At 46.6% G+C, this 12795-nt stretch overlaps 2 non-coding genes across 2 annotated transcripts; both read right to left on the bottom strand.

Moving 5' to 3' along the window:
* Positions 1-4351: 4351 nt before the first annotated feature.
* On the bottom strand, positions 4352-4547 carry LOC120922146. Its single transcript, XR_005745090.1, has one exon. It is a non-coding gene; the product is annotated as a U2 spliceosomal RNA (small nuclear RNA).
* Positions 4548-10578: 6031 nt separating this feature from the next.
* On the bottom strand, positions 10579-10763 carry LOC120922154. Its single transcript, XR_005745094.1, has one exon. It is a non-coding gene; the product is annotated as a U2 spliceosomal RNA (small nuclear RNA).
* Between the last annotated feature and the right edge of the window lie 2032 nt (positions 10764-12795).

Raw genomic sequence — 12795 nt, 5'->3', positions numbered from 1 at the left:
AATGTCATTGGTCAGCCATCCATTCAACAACACCTTACTTACCATACCTCTATATAAACACTTAATCCACCCAATCAGAACCTCAGGTATCCCCATTCTCCTTAACACTTTAAACATAAACTCATGCGACACTCTATCAAACGCTTTCTCAAAATCCACAGCCAACACAGCCACCTCCTGCTTCCTCTCCTTACATAACCACAACACATCCCTCAGACTCAACAAGCTTTCTGCAATCGACCTCCCAGGCACCGCACACACTTGCTCCTCTCCCACCAATTTCTCCGCTACCGCACGCAACCTATTCGCCAACACTTTCGCCACAACTTTATAATCCACATTCAACAACGATATAGGCCTCCAATTTTTCAACTCACGCTTATCTCCTTTCTTATACAATAAAACAATCACACTCTTCAACATAGACTCAGGCATCCTCCCAACTTCCAGAACTTTCATCACCATCTCATACACACAATCACCAATCACATCCCAAAACGCACAATAAAACTCAACAGGCAAACCATCACTACCGGGCGTCTTCCCTTTCTTCATACTCCCAAGACATTCATCAACTTCCTCCTTACTCACTTTCTCCCCTAACATACTCTTATCATCCAAATCCAAACACATCTCCACCTGCTTCAATACATCCTTCTCAACTCTCGCATCCCTCTTCTTCTCCTTATACAAACTTGCATAAAACTTACAAACTTCTTCCCCCACTCTCTCCTTCCCATTCACTTCCAGCCCATTCTCATCCAACACACTTGACAAATCCACCCTCCCACCATACACCTTCTTGAAGAAAAAACTTGTACACTTCTCATCCTTCTCTTTCACCACCATCCTCGCTTGCGATATAATCTCTCTCCCTCTCCGTTCCATAAACACTCTCAACTTCCTTCTTGCTTCCACCAAATCACACCCCACATCCTCTCCCCATTCTCTCAGCTCCTCCAAATATTCTAACCTCTTCAGCCACCATTCATACACCTCACGCTCCTTCTTTGCAATCTCACACCCCTTTCTCACAAAAAACCTCTTAGTCTGCTCTTTCACCCACTCCCACCACTCAATCACACTTAAAAAATCATTCCTCCTCCTCTTCAGTCTTCCAAAAAATACCCCATACTCTCTTTTCACATTCTCATCTTCCAACAACTCCACATTCAACTTCCACACACCTTTACCATACGTTACCTCCGGATCCATACTCACAACACATTCGATCCTACCATGGTCCGAGAAAGGCTCCCGATGCACGGCAAAGGACTCCGCCTGCAAATTTTTAGAAACAAAACAAAAATCGATACGTGACTGTACAGTGCCTTTATCACTAAAATAAGTAGACCCACCACCCTCACCCACATCCCTTAAACCAAATAAACGCACAATCTCACCCAACTCCTTCCCCGATTTGTCAATAATACCACCACCACCTCCACCCCCACACCTATCCCCACTACGTATAATACAATTAAAATCCCCACACACAATAACCGGATCCCTCCCCCCCAAAAAAAACTTCATCTTCTCCCATAGGTCCAGCCTTTTCTTCTTCTCCACTGGTGCATACACACAAAACAACTTAAAACACACACCCCCATATTCTAAAAAAACACACAAACACCTCCCCACCTCCACCTCCACCTTCCTTAAAACCTTAATCCTCCTATTTTTAAAAAGTACCCCCACACCCGTACACCTGCTTCGGCCGAAGGACCACACCGCAACCCCCTGATCCCACTTTGCGGTGGGCGGGTCTTCCCTCAAATTGCAGTCCTGCAGGCAGAAAATGTCGGCAGTATACCCGGTCAAGATCTTAAAGACGGCTGCCCGCCTGCAGGACGTCCCAATACCTCTGCAATTGAGGGAAGACACCCGTAAGGCCATAAAATATTAGATAGGGATCATACTCCCGTCATGACTTTTTCTTTTTCTTGCTTTTTCCGGATCGGGTACGATGGCTCACCCCCAACCCCGGACTTACCCCTCCGGTCTTCTTCTCCTTGTCCTTCTCCTTAGAACCGGGTCTGCAGTACCCCATCACCTCCTGCAGGCTGGACACCTGACCAGTGCTCACATATGATGGTGCTTGTGAGGAGTCCGAGTCAATAACTGCTTCAGATGACCCGGGGTCCGGGGAATCTGGAAAGGAGCCAATGTCCTGGGAGGAAGTAGGGGCCTCAGCGCCCTCCATCTTCCTTTTCAAGGAAGGCTGCCCCACTTCCATCCCTTCCTCCGCCTCCGAGTCCTCCGACTCCATGCCGCTCCCCTCCGCCTCCCCCTCGGCCATGAGGTTGTCAGGGACACTCCCCTCGGGAAGAGAAGAGGTCCCTTCCTCCCCCACGGCGTCCAGAGGGGAGGGACCGGGCTCACCCTCCATAGGGGGGCAGGCATCGGCCCGCACCACCACTTCCTCGGGTAGCACGGGGGCCTGATCTTGGGAGACCACGGCGGTAGCCGGAGGACCACCTCTGGCCACATCTGCGTAGGACAGCACCCTCCTGCCCACAACCGTCTCAGGAGCCTCCACCGCCCTAATTTCCGCCACCACGGTTGTGGGCTCAGTTGTTCTTGATACCTTGGGGCACTGCCTAGCCAGGTGGGTTCGGCTCCCACAGATGTGGCAGCTCTTCCCCTCTGGACACTGGCTCGCCCCGTGACCCTGCTTGAAGCAGTTACGGCAGGTCAACCCGGCCTCACACTGGTCCTTCGTGTGTCCAAATGCAAAGCATTGCCTGCAGAAAAGCGGCTGGCCAGGGTACCACAAGTAGCCGCGATTACTCCCGATGGAGAAGGACTGAGGGGGGTGCCGGACGCCAAAGATGCCCTCTTTATCCGCCTTCAAGGTAACCCAGAATCTACGCTGCCCGTTGAAGGTACCGAAAACATTTGTCAGTTTCACGCCCGCAGAAACCGACTCGCAGTACCGATGCAAAAAGGCAGCGATCTCCCCATCCTGTACAAAAGGGTTGTACATATGCACAGTGATGGGGAGCCGCACTGTCGTCTCACTTGACAGGAACATGATCCCGTCCAATAATTCATGGCCCTCCTTCTCTCCCTTCCGAAGCAGGCATGTCTGCAGGCCTTCCTTTTTCCAGAAAGTAACATCATACAATCCAGTGGTGGGGAAACACTGCACGCAGAAAATGCTCTCTCTCGCCATCCCAAAAAGTTCCTCGATCAACTTTTTCTGAACAAAATGCAAGCCAACAGCTTCACGTTTAGACTCGGCCACGGCCAGTCTTAAAGTATTGGGCGCATTAGGAGGCCCAATCATCCTCTCGCTCACCGATCCCACCCCCACCACATGGATGGTAGGGCGAGGCGATCGCAACCCGTTGTCTGGGGACTAAGCCTCGGGCCAATAGCAGCAAGGGGGGTACCAATTAAGGAAACACCCCAAGGCCGAGAGGGACTGGCACCGGTCGTTACCTTAAGGCCAAGACCAAGGTAGAACTACACTTGATCCTAGCCAAAAGGCCGAGAAGCGATAACCCAATTATTCTCTGTTCCGAGCGAGCGGCTTTCTGGCCCCACCGGAGGGCTCGCTGAGAGTTGCCCGTTTGCCTGTACCCGGCAAGCGCCCTTCCCCCCAGTCTAGGCTGTCCGGAGGTGTGAATCTTCAGCCAGACGGGTGTCGCTGGTCTACAGGCCTGACCCCCTGTCTACTGGACAATCCACCCTTTTCTGACACCTGCCCAACACTGCTGGAGCCCAGTCATGACCCTCAGTCATCCCAAAATAAGAATTGCACACGTTCAGGTGCTTCTCGTTGCTCCTCGTTCACGTTCAACAAGGAAAATCATTTGCATGGGCCGGCCTCCTAGTTAGCATAACGTGGACTTAGTTAACATAACGTGGAAGAAAATCGAGGGCCACTAGAGGGAGTCAAAGACTAAGGGATCCTCGGGATAAAAATAAAAAAAACCCTTGCCACAGCTGACTTTTCTAGCTAGCTGCTGCATGCAGCAAGGCACACAGCAATGGAGCAAATTCAGCCCCCTTGTTTGTCAGCAGAGTAGTCACTGCTTATCGAAGGCTTCATTTTGGGCCTTAGGACAGAGAGAGCGAGGAGTAGAACACTAGCTGACTTGTCGAAAATTGGATGCCCTGACTAAATCTAGGTGTTGCTGTACAGGTAACTTGATAAAGTAGTGGCATTTGGCAAGAAAGTGACAAGAAGCAATGAAGACAAAGACACAAGGGTTAAATGCCAGTTTATTGGAGCACGGAACCGAGTTTAAGCAAGAAACATTGTCAGCAGCAAGCAACAAGAACACACAAGACAAACAAGTTGGATGATGTTCCAGTTAAATCTATTTTTTGACACTGCGTAAGAGAGGGGTGCACCGGTCCTGGAGGTACTGCAATACCAGGTCGATGCGTGGAGTGGACAGAGCAAGCTCTTCTTCCATCTCCCTGTTCTAAAAATCCATTTAATATATGGTCCCCAGATAGGGGACGTATCAGATATTAAACTGATAAGAACAGATTTTTTTTTTTTTTTTTTTTTTTTTTTTTTTTTCCATACCTATCAGTTTACCTGCATGCAACTTTTCTTTCAAAAAGAACCGCACAAAGATTCTCTCGTGCATCATGCTTTACACATCATCTAGGTATATATTTTTTTTTTCAATTTTTTGCAAAAAAAACAACACATACATATACACATCATAAAATACATTTCAACCCCACCCTCCCCCACCCGTCCGTCTCCCCCAACCCCAATACGTATCTGCCTCCACTTTCCCCATCCACCTCCTATCCACCAACAATACTACATAGAGTCTAGAAAAAAACAAATTGGTACAGTCCTCTACTGATAAGGTGCATTTTCGTCGCACCTCCCAACATCTGGCATCCCACAACACCTCTTTGAGGATGCTGACCATTATCCAAAGTTTTCTTTCTTTGGTTTTATCTCCTTCAAACAAACCAAAATACCAAATCAAAATGTTCACACCTTTAACCTCCACCACATTCTCCATAAAGGGTATCAGTTTCTGCCGAACTCTTTTGGCAAAAGAACAACTGAACAGGGCATGTTGGGCCACTTCTATTTCTTGGCATCCTTCTCTTGGACAGATTTCATCTCTTGCCAAGTCTCTTGCCTTCAAGAAGTTTTTAGTCAGCAACACACCATGAAATGCCATCCATGTTATTTCTTTTTGTCTATTAGACACACCTTTTATAAAAACCTTCTTCCAGCAGTTATCCGTGTGTCTAGGTCCCAGACCAAAGATATTGGCTCTGACCTCCTCCTTCCGTAGCCACTTGACCAGAATGACTTTTCCGACTGCACCAACACCCAACTCTGTCAACTTAAATTTTTTAAAAAACTCATTCAATTGGCGATAAAACAAGGGGGTCACTAGGGCTGTGGGTTTTAAAAGATCTCGCCCACACCATCCCCATTTCACCAGGGACCATCCAGCCAAATATCGCATCAGGTGCGCCTTCAAACCTCCAGCTACAAACACTTTGTAGTGTGTCAACCATAAGTGCATGGCCATAAATGTCCCTATATCTGGGAACCCATAGCCACCATGTTCCGGGCTCATCAGCACTATCTTCCGTTGTAATCTCTCCATCTTGGAGCCCCAAAAGAAAGTAAAAAGAACGCGTGTAATCTTCTGGGTCCATTTTACACCAGGGGGAAAACATGATCCAAAGTATAATAGTAACGGTAAAATAACAGATTTTACAATAAGGACTTTTCCTGTCAGTGTTAAGCGTCTGAGTTTCCAAAACTCCACTTTTTTTTGTACTTTCTCCAACATTTTTTCTGCATTCTTCTGGTTCAATAAATTTCTTTCAAAATGGGTACCCAAAATAACTAAGGACTCGGTTTGTTTCACCTTTACCTCTTCTAGATTACATGTCCCGCTCATGATACAAATTTGGCTCTTCTGCCAATTCACGTTTAGCCCTGACATGCTTCCAAATAGACTTAACTGTAATTCCGCCCTTTTTGCGTCTTTTACAGAGGAACACATAAAGGTTATGTCATCCATATAACCAACAGATTTAGCATGACTCCCGTCACTTCCAGGCACAAATATTCCTTTAAAACATTTATCGTTCTGTACATGTTGTAACAAAGGTTCGATAGCAAAAACAAACATTAAAGGGGACAGAGGGCATCCCTGTCTTACCCCCGACAAAACAGAAAAGGTTTCCGACAAATTGCCATTCACCAGCACCTGGCTCTTAATTCCACAATATAGTCCCTTTAGGGTTTTTAAAAAGGGTTCAGGCAAGCCCATCTCGGTCAATACTCTAAACAAGTATGTATGAGAGACCTTGTCATAGGCCTTCTCAAGGTCTATGCCCATCAGGGCTAATGGCATATTGTTCATTTGACCATAACAGACCAGATCTCTGAGAAATACCAGAATATCGGATATTCTGCGTCCTGGTACCGCACAAACCTGCGAGTCCCCTATCATTTTACCAACCACCCTACTCAACCTGCTAGCCAACACTTTTGCCACTAGTTTATAATCTGCGTTCAGCAGGGTAATCGGGCGCCAGTTCTTGATATCTTTTCGGTCTCCTTTTTTGAAAATCAAAGTTATCACCCCCTCTCTCATAGAAGGGGAGACTGTCCCTTCATTGACGCAATATTTCACCACCTCCACCAAATGCTCCTTGAGTATAGGCCAAAGTTTAAGATACACCTCCACCGGGAGGCCATCCTTTCCGGGTGTTTTATTTTTCTGCATACACCCAAGGACATCCTCAATCTCTTTCTCAGACACTGGGTCACATAAGCATTGCATCTCTTCTTCGTTCACACCCTTATCAACCACTGTACAATATTCTTTCAATTCTTTCTTTGGTACTTCCTTCTGTGCACCATACAAATTTTTATAGAAATTAACCACCTCCTCCATCATTTTTTCACCTTCCACCTCCTCATCACCTGATATCACAGATCTCATTACTTTATTGTTGGAAAAAACTTTCTTGAAAAAAAACCGGGTACACTGTTCCCCCTCCTCCATCTCACGTACTTTAGCATTAAATATTATGCTTTTCCCTTTCTCTTTTAACATTTTAGTTCTCTCTTCCTTTACTTCTTCCAATTCTTTTGACACCTCCACTCCACACCTCTGGCACTTATAAAGAAAGTGCAATCTTTGTATAAGTCTGTCATCGTTCCTTTTTTTTTGGGCTGCTCTGACTCTGCAAGCTCTTTGACAAAAAGCAGTAATCCGTTCCTTTGCCCAGTCCCACCATATTAATACATTGGGGAACTCTGACTTTCTTGCCACCACTTCCTCCCAATACATATACAATTGTTGAATCACCTCCTCCTCCTCCAGCACAGATACATTTAGTTTCCACACCCCGGGGCCAAACTTTACCCCTACCCCTAAATCCAATTTGCAGGAAATCACCTTGTGGTCAGAAAAAAGAACCGGGGTCACCACATACTCCTCCACCTCCAAAAACTCGGATAAAAATAAAAAATCAATTCTTGAAGAGACAGTTCCTTTGTCTGAAAAAAAGGTATGTGTAACTTTACTTTCTTCTTTTTCCATAGCGGCGTCCTTCATTCTAAAATCACTCACCAAATCGTTAAGCATTTTAGATGTTACGTCCACACTGCCCTCACCTCCAGCCCCTTGTCTTTCGTTTCTCTTCCTTACACAATTAAAGTCACCTGCGACCACCGTCGCCATCCTCCCAGGCAAATACAATCTTAAAACACTAAGGAATTCCTTTCTAGCGTTTTTGTCCGCAGGTGCGTAACAATTAATAATTCTCAATTGTTCACCCAGATAGTCCAGTGTCACCAACAAGCATCTCCCAGGTACTATTTCTTCATAGGACATGATTTTTAAATTAGGGTTTTTTATGAGTATCCCCACTCCTTCCGATCTGCAGGTGCTACTTGCGGCCCACACTGCAACTCCCTTCTGCCATTCTTTAATACCGCTCACGTTTTCAATACCGCATTCTTGTAGACATATAATGTCTGCTTTAACGGAACACATGTGTTCCATGATTACTGCATTCCTGTGGCCAGATTTCATGCTTCTCACATTAAGTGAGCTGATGATCAGCGCCATCAAAAAATAGAAATACACTGCCATCGTAATTCTTAGTTGGTATTTTCCTTCAGCTCAGTCTCCTCTTGCATCCTCTGTTTCCTCCAGGTTACTGGTGAACTGGCAGATTCTTCAGAATCCCCAGGTATATCAATTTGTAATACTCCCTCATCATCGCCTTCGATGCGAGGTCGTTTCACACCTGTCTCTGATGATGGGAGCAGTTGTTGTCCATCTTCTATACTGCCAATGCTATCCACACTGTCCATTTCTTCTTCTCCGTCGCTTGACGACAAGTTGCCAATCAAGGCCTGTCTTGAGTACTGGCTAGGGTCAGCCTCCACACCGCCCATCTTGTGCCTACCCTCTTCCTCTTTCTCCGATTCTCCTCCGGACTCTGGGAACTCCTCTTCCGATACGCCCACATCCATATTGTCCTCTTCACGGGGGGGACTTGCAACCACGTCAAGACCACCCGCGTGATCCGCCTTCTCGCCCTCTGCAGGTCCGGGGGTAACTGCGTCAGGGTCACCAACGATGGCAGCTTCCGCCGCCTTCCTGCTGATGTCCCACACGCTATCACACTTCCCATCTGCGTCCTTGGGCTGGTCGCCAAATACCACTGCAGTGGGGAGCACGCCGTCTGAACGCCCCTTTTCAGGGGGTCCTCCAGCCCCCTCCCGCATACCGCTGGTACCAGCTTCCTGTTGTTGCTCACCCCCCGACTTTGCCTTAGAGTTAGTACCCCAAAATTGTCTCTTCTGGGATGTGTAGAGCGGGCATTGGTTGGCCAGGTGGCCAGCTTCTTGACAAATATCACATGTCCTAACAGCAGTGCAATCTTTGGCCTTATGTCCAATCTGTTTGCAGAAACGACATTTTTCTGTCATTTCGCATTCTGTTGCAATATGTCCGTAGGAAAAGCATTTGCGGCAGTATCTGGGTTGTCCTTGGTAGTATAAATACCCTCTTTCACCACCAATGGAAAACACCGCAGGTGGGCGTTTAACTCCCCCAACACAACTTTTGTCCAACTTAAATTTACCAAAAAAACGGTATTTCCCAGTCCAAATCTTAAATTTATTTAGAACCTTTTCTCCCCCCTTCAACTCCTCACAATAATTTTTTAAGAAGGCTCTTACCTTTAGGACATCCGAGAATGGACTATACATATGGACAATAATCATCTTGTCCTCCTCCATAAATAGAGGGATAACTCCTATACCTTTCAGGATACCGGTCTCAGCTTTCTCCTTTGCCAACTCAAAAACATTCCAGCAAACCTCGGTAGAAAGAAACGTAACATCATAAATTCCTTGTCCAGGAAAATCCTGCAGACATAATATCTGACTCACCGCCAGGTTGAAGGTATCAATCAGGACATCCACAACGATCGTCTTCAAGTTGATCTTCTCCTTCAAATCTGGTCGCACCAGAAATCGCAGGGAATCACGAAGCCCCCGATTCGCCATCTCCAAAAAGAAAGTCCAAACCCGATTGGTTTGGACTGGATCCCAGCTCGTGAACGTCTGGCAGTTCCTTACCCAATAGCAGCAGGGGGTGTACCAATAAAGGAAACACCCCCAGGCCGAGTAAGGTTAGTGCCTTCTGATACCTCTTGGCTTAGACTTTTAAATCTTCGCCAAAAGGCCGAGAAGCGATAACCCAATTATTCTCTGTTCCGAGCGAGCGGCTTTCTGGCCCCACCGGAGGGCTCGCTGAGAGTTGCCCGTTTGCCTGTACCCGGCAAGCGCCCTTCCCCCCAGTCTAGGCTGTCCGGAGGTGTGAATCTTCAGCCAGACGGGTGTCGCTGGTCTACAGGCCTGACCCCCTGTCTACTGGACAATCCACCCTTTTCTGACACCTGCCCAACACTGCTGGAGCCCAGTCATGACCCTCAGTCATCCCAAAATAAGAATTGCACACGTTCAGGTGCTTCTCGTTGCTCCTCGTTCACGTTCAACAAGGAAAATCATTTGCATGGGCCGGCCTCCTAGTTAGCATAACGTGGACTTAGTTAACATAACGTGGAAGAAAATCGAGGGCCACTAGAGGGAGTCAAAGACTAAGGGATCCTCGGGATAAAAATAAAAAAAACCCTTGCCACAGCTGACTTTTCTAGCTAGCTGCTGCATGCAGCAAGGCACACAGCAATGGAGCAAATTCAGCCCCCTTGTTTGTCAGCAGAGTAGTCACTGCTTATCGAAGGCTTCATTTTGGGCCTTAGGACAGAGAGAGCGAGGAGTAGAACACTAGCTGACTTGTCGAAAATTGGATGCCCTGACTAAATCTAGGTGTTGCTGTACAGGTAACTTGATAAAGTAGTGGCATTTGGCAAGAAAGTGACAAGAAGCAATGAAGACAAAGACACAAGGGTTAAATGCCAGTTTATTGGAGCACGGAACCGAGTTTAAGCAAGAAACATTGTCAGCAGCAAGCAACAAGAACACACAAGACAAACAAGTTGGATGATGTTCCAGTTAAATCTATTTTTTGACACTGCGTAAGAGAGGGGTGCACCGGTCCTGGAGGTACTGCAATACCAGGTCGATGCGTGGAGTGGACAGAGCAAGCTCTTCTTCCATCTCCCTGTTCTAAAAATCCATTTAATATATGGTCCCCAGATAGGGGACGTATCAGATATTAAACTGATAAGAACAGATTTTTTCTATTGAAAAGCCTGTGGCGTGCAAAACACAACCCAAAAACTTCACCCGGTGCAGGGAAAAAGTGCACACACATAAGGAGGTGCAACAAAAACCTGTGACGGGTGCATCGTCAATAGGCCCTCCGAAGAGGGCCTGACCCTGATCCCCCGGGGCGCAAGGCTCCTGACAGGGACTGAGGTTGTCAGTGGTCCATGCAGCCGAAGCCACATGAACCCATCCAAGGCCCATGTAGCCGAAGCCAGCACGGACACAACAGTGAGGCTCCCCCGAAGGGAGACCCCATGAGAGCAGGCGAACTAAGCCAGAAGGCCATGTCCACCCACTCCCAAGACGTTCAGGGCAGGCCCGAGGACCAGCACCCTACTTATCACACATAAAGTGCAGTGCACCAAACAAAAATAAGTGACAAACTAGACAAACACGGGGAAAAATAAAAAGAAAGTGGGGAAGAAGGAAGATGGGAGAGTGAGGTAAAGTGACCAATGTGCAATACATTGGCCGGCCCTCCGGCCAGGAATCAAAAATTCCTCTGGTCCTAGCCAAAAGGCCTGGCCCTAGAGGCAGGTGCTAAAAAAGTGTGTGTGGAGATAAGTGACCAAAAAGGTGCCACACGTTGAGTGTCCCTCACACACTCAGTGCAATGTATGGCACCCCTGGACTGCCACTCCAGGGGCACTATCTCCACAGGCTTTTCAATGGACCCTGGTCCACGGCCCGGACAGCCACGGCCCCCTTCCCACCTCCACCAGAAAGGATCAGGAGCTACCGGAGGCGCACCTCTTTCGCTCCCTACCTAATTAAACCCGAGAGGTACTAGCTGCGCAGCTCCGCTTTCCCTCTCAAGGAAACTGGTAAGGCGGGTTAGGAACCGCATCAAATCCAGGCCAGAAGGCCAGGGCCCCGGCCTTCCGCTAAGATCTCATGCCTCTCTGCTCTCAATCAGGAGCACCCTTCCAGATGGCTCAGACTCGACCAGTGGCCTGCCCCCAGTACTGTCGGGTAGCAAAAGCATAGCCCCTGCTGAAACCATCCTTCCAGGTGCCTATCACATCTTTGGATTGCTTCAGCCCTCTACTAAAGAAGTGCTTCAGCGCTCCTCCGAAAACTGATAAGAACAGATTTTTTTTTAATTCTTTTATTTAAAATTTCACAAGTAAAATACAAAGTAACATTTGACAAAATATGTACAAAAAAGGTCTTAAAGTTTTGTACAATATTTAAAATACAACATAAAGACAATATTTACATAATACAAAAACAAAGACGATATTTACATAATACAAAAACAAAGACGATATTTACATAATACAAAAAGACAATATTTACATAATACAAAAAAATGTTGACAATATTTACATAACACACCCCTTTCCCTCCCAGAACCCACCCACAAAACCCTCCCGAAAATCCCTCCCACAAAAAGGTAAATAACAAAGCATACAACAACAAATAACAAAATACAGCAAAATATAGCAAAAAATCAAGATAACAAGAAAAAAAACATTTTACAAGAAATCCCCATCCACCCATCGATTAGCAACAACAAAGATCAAAAAACTACCCCTACAATACACTGTCCCTCAACCCTATCCCTACACAAACAAAATCACTCCTATACACTTTCTCCACACTGTCCCTTCACCACCACCTGCACTCACCCTGAAAGACAAAAAATAAAGGTTAATTCCATCAAAAACATCAAAAACATAATCCCGAACAAAAAAACACACATTATATACACCATTGCTTCCACATATCAATTTTCCACAACCTCCGTGCATCACCCTCACCCAATCTCTTAAAATCAAAATATACATAATTAAAAATCCTTCCTCGGACCATGGCCACACATTCCCTCACTTTCACAATCTCTTGCCTAAAAACAAAGATATTCCGTACATCCCACAAACATTCCTTAACACAATTCACCACTATCCACAACAATCTCTCCTCATTCCACGTTAGATCACTCAAACCATACAACACCATCTCATATGTTAAAACATCCACACCAGTCAATCCCTTCACCATCTTCTCCATCCTACTCCATATTTTCC

This window comes from Rana temporaria, unplaced genomic scaffold (assembly GCF_905171775.1).
Source record: "Rana temporaria unplaced genomic scaffold, aRanTem1.1, whole genome shotgun sequence".
Classification (NCBI taxonomy): domain Eukaryota; kingdom Metazoa; phylum Chordata; class Amphibia; order Anura; family Ranidae; genus Rana; species Rana temporaria.
The sequence above is the reverse complement of the archived record's forward strand: the minus strand, read 5'-3'. Positions and strand labels throughout refer to the sequence as shown.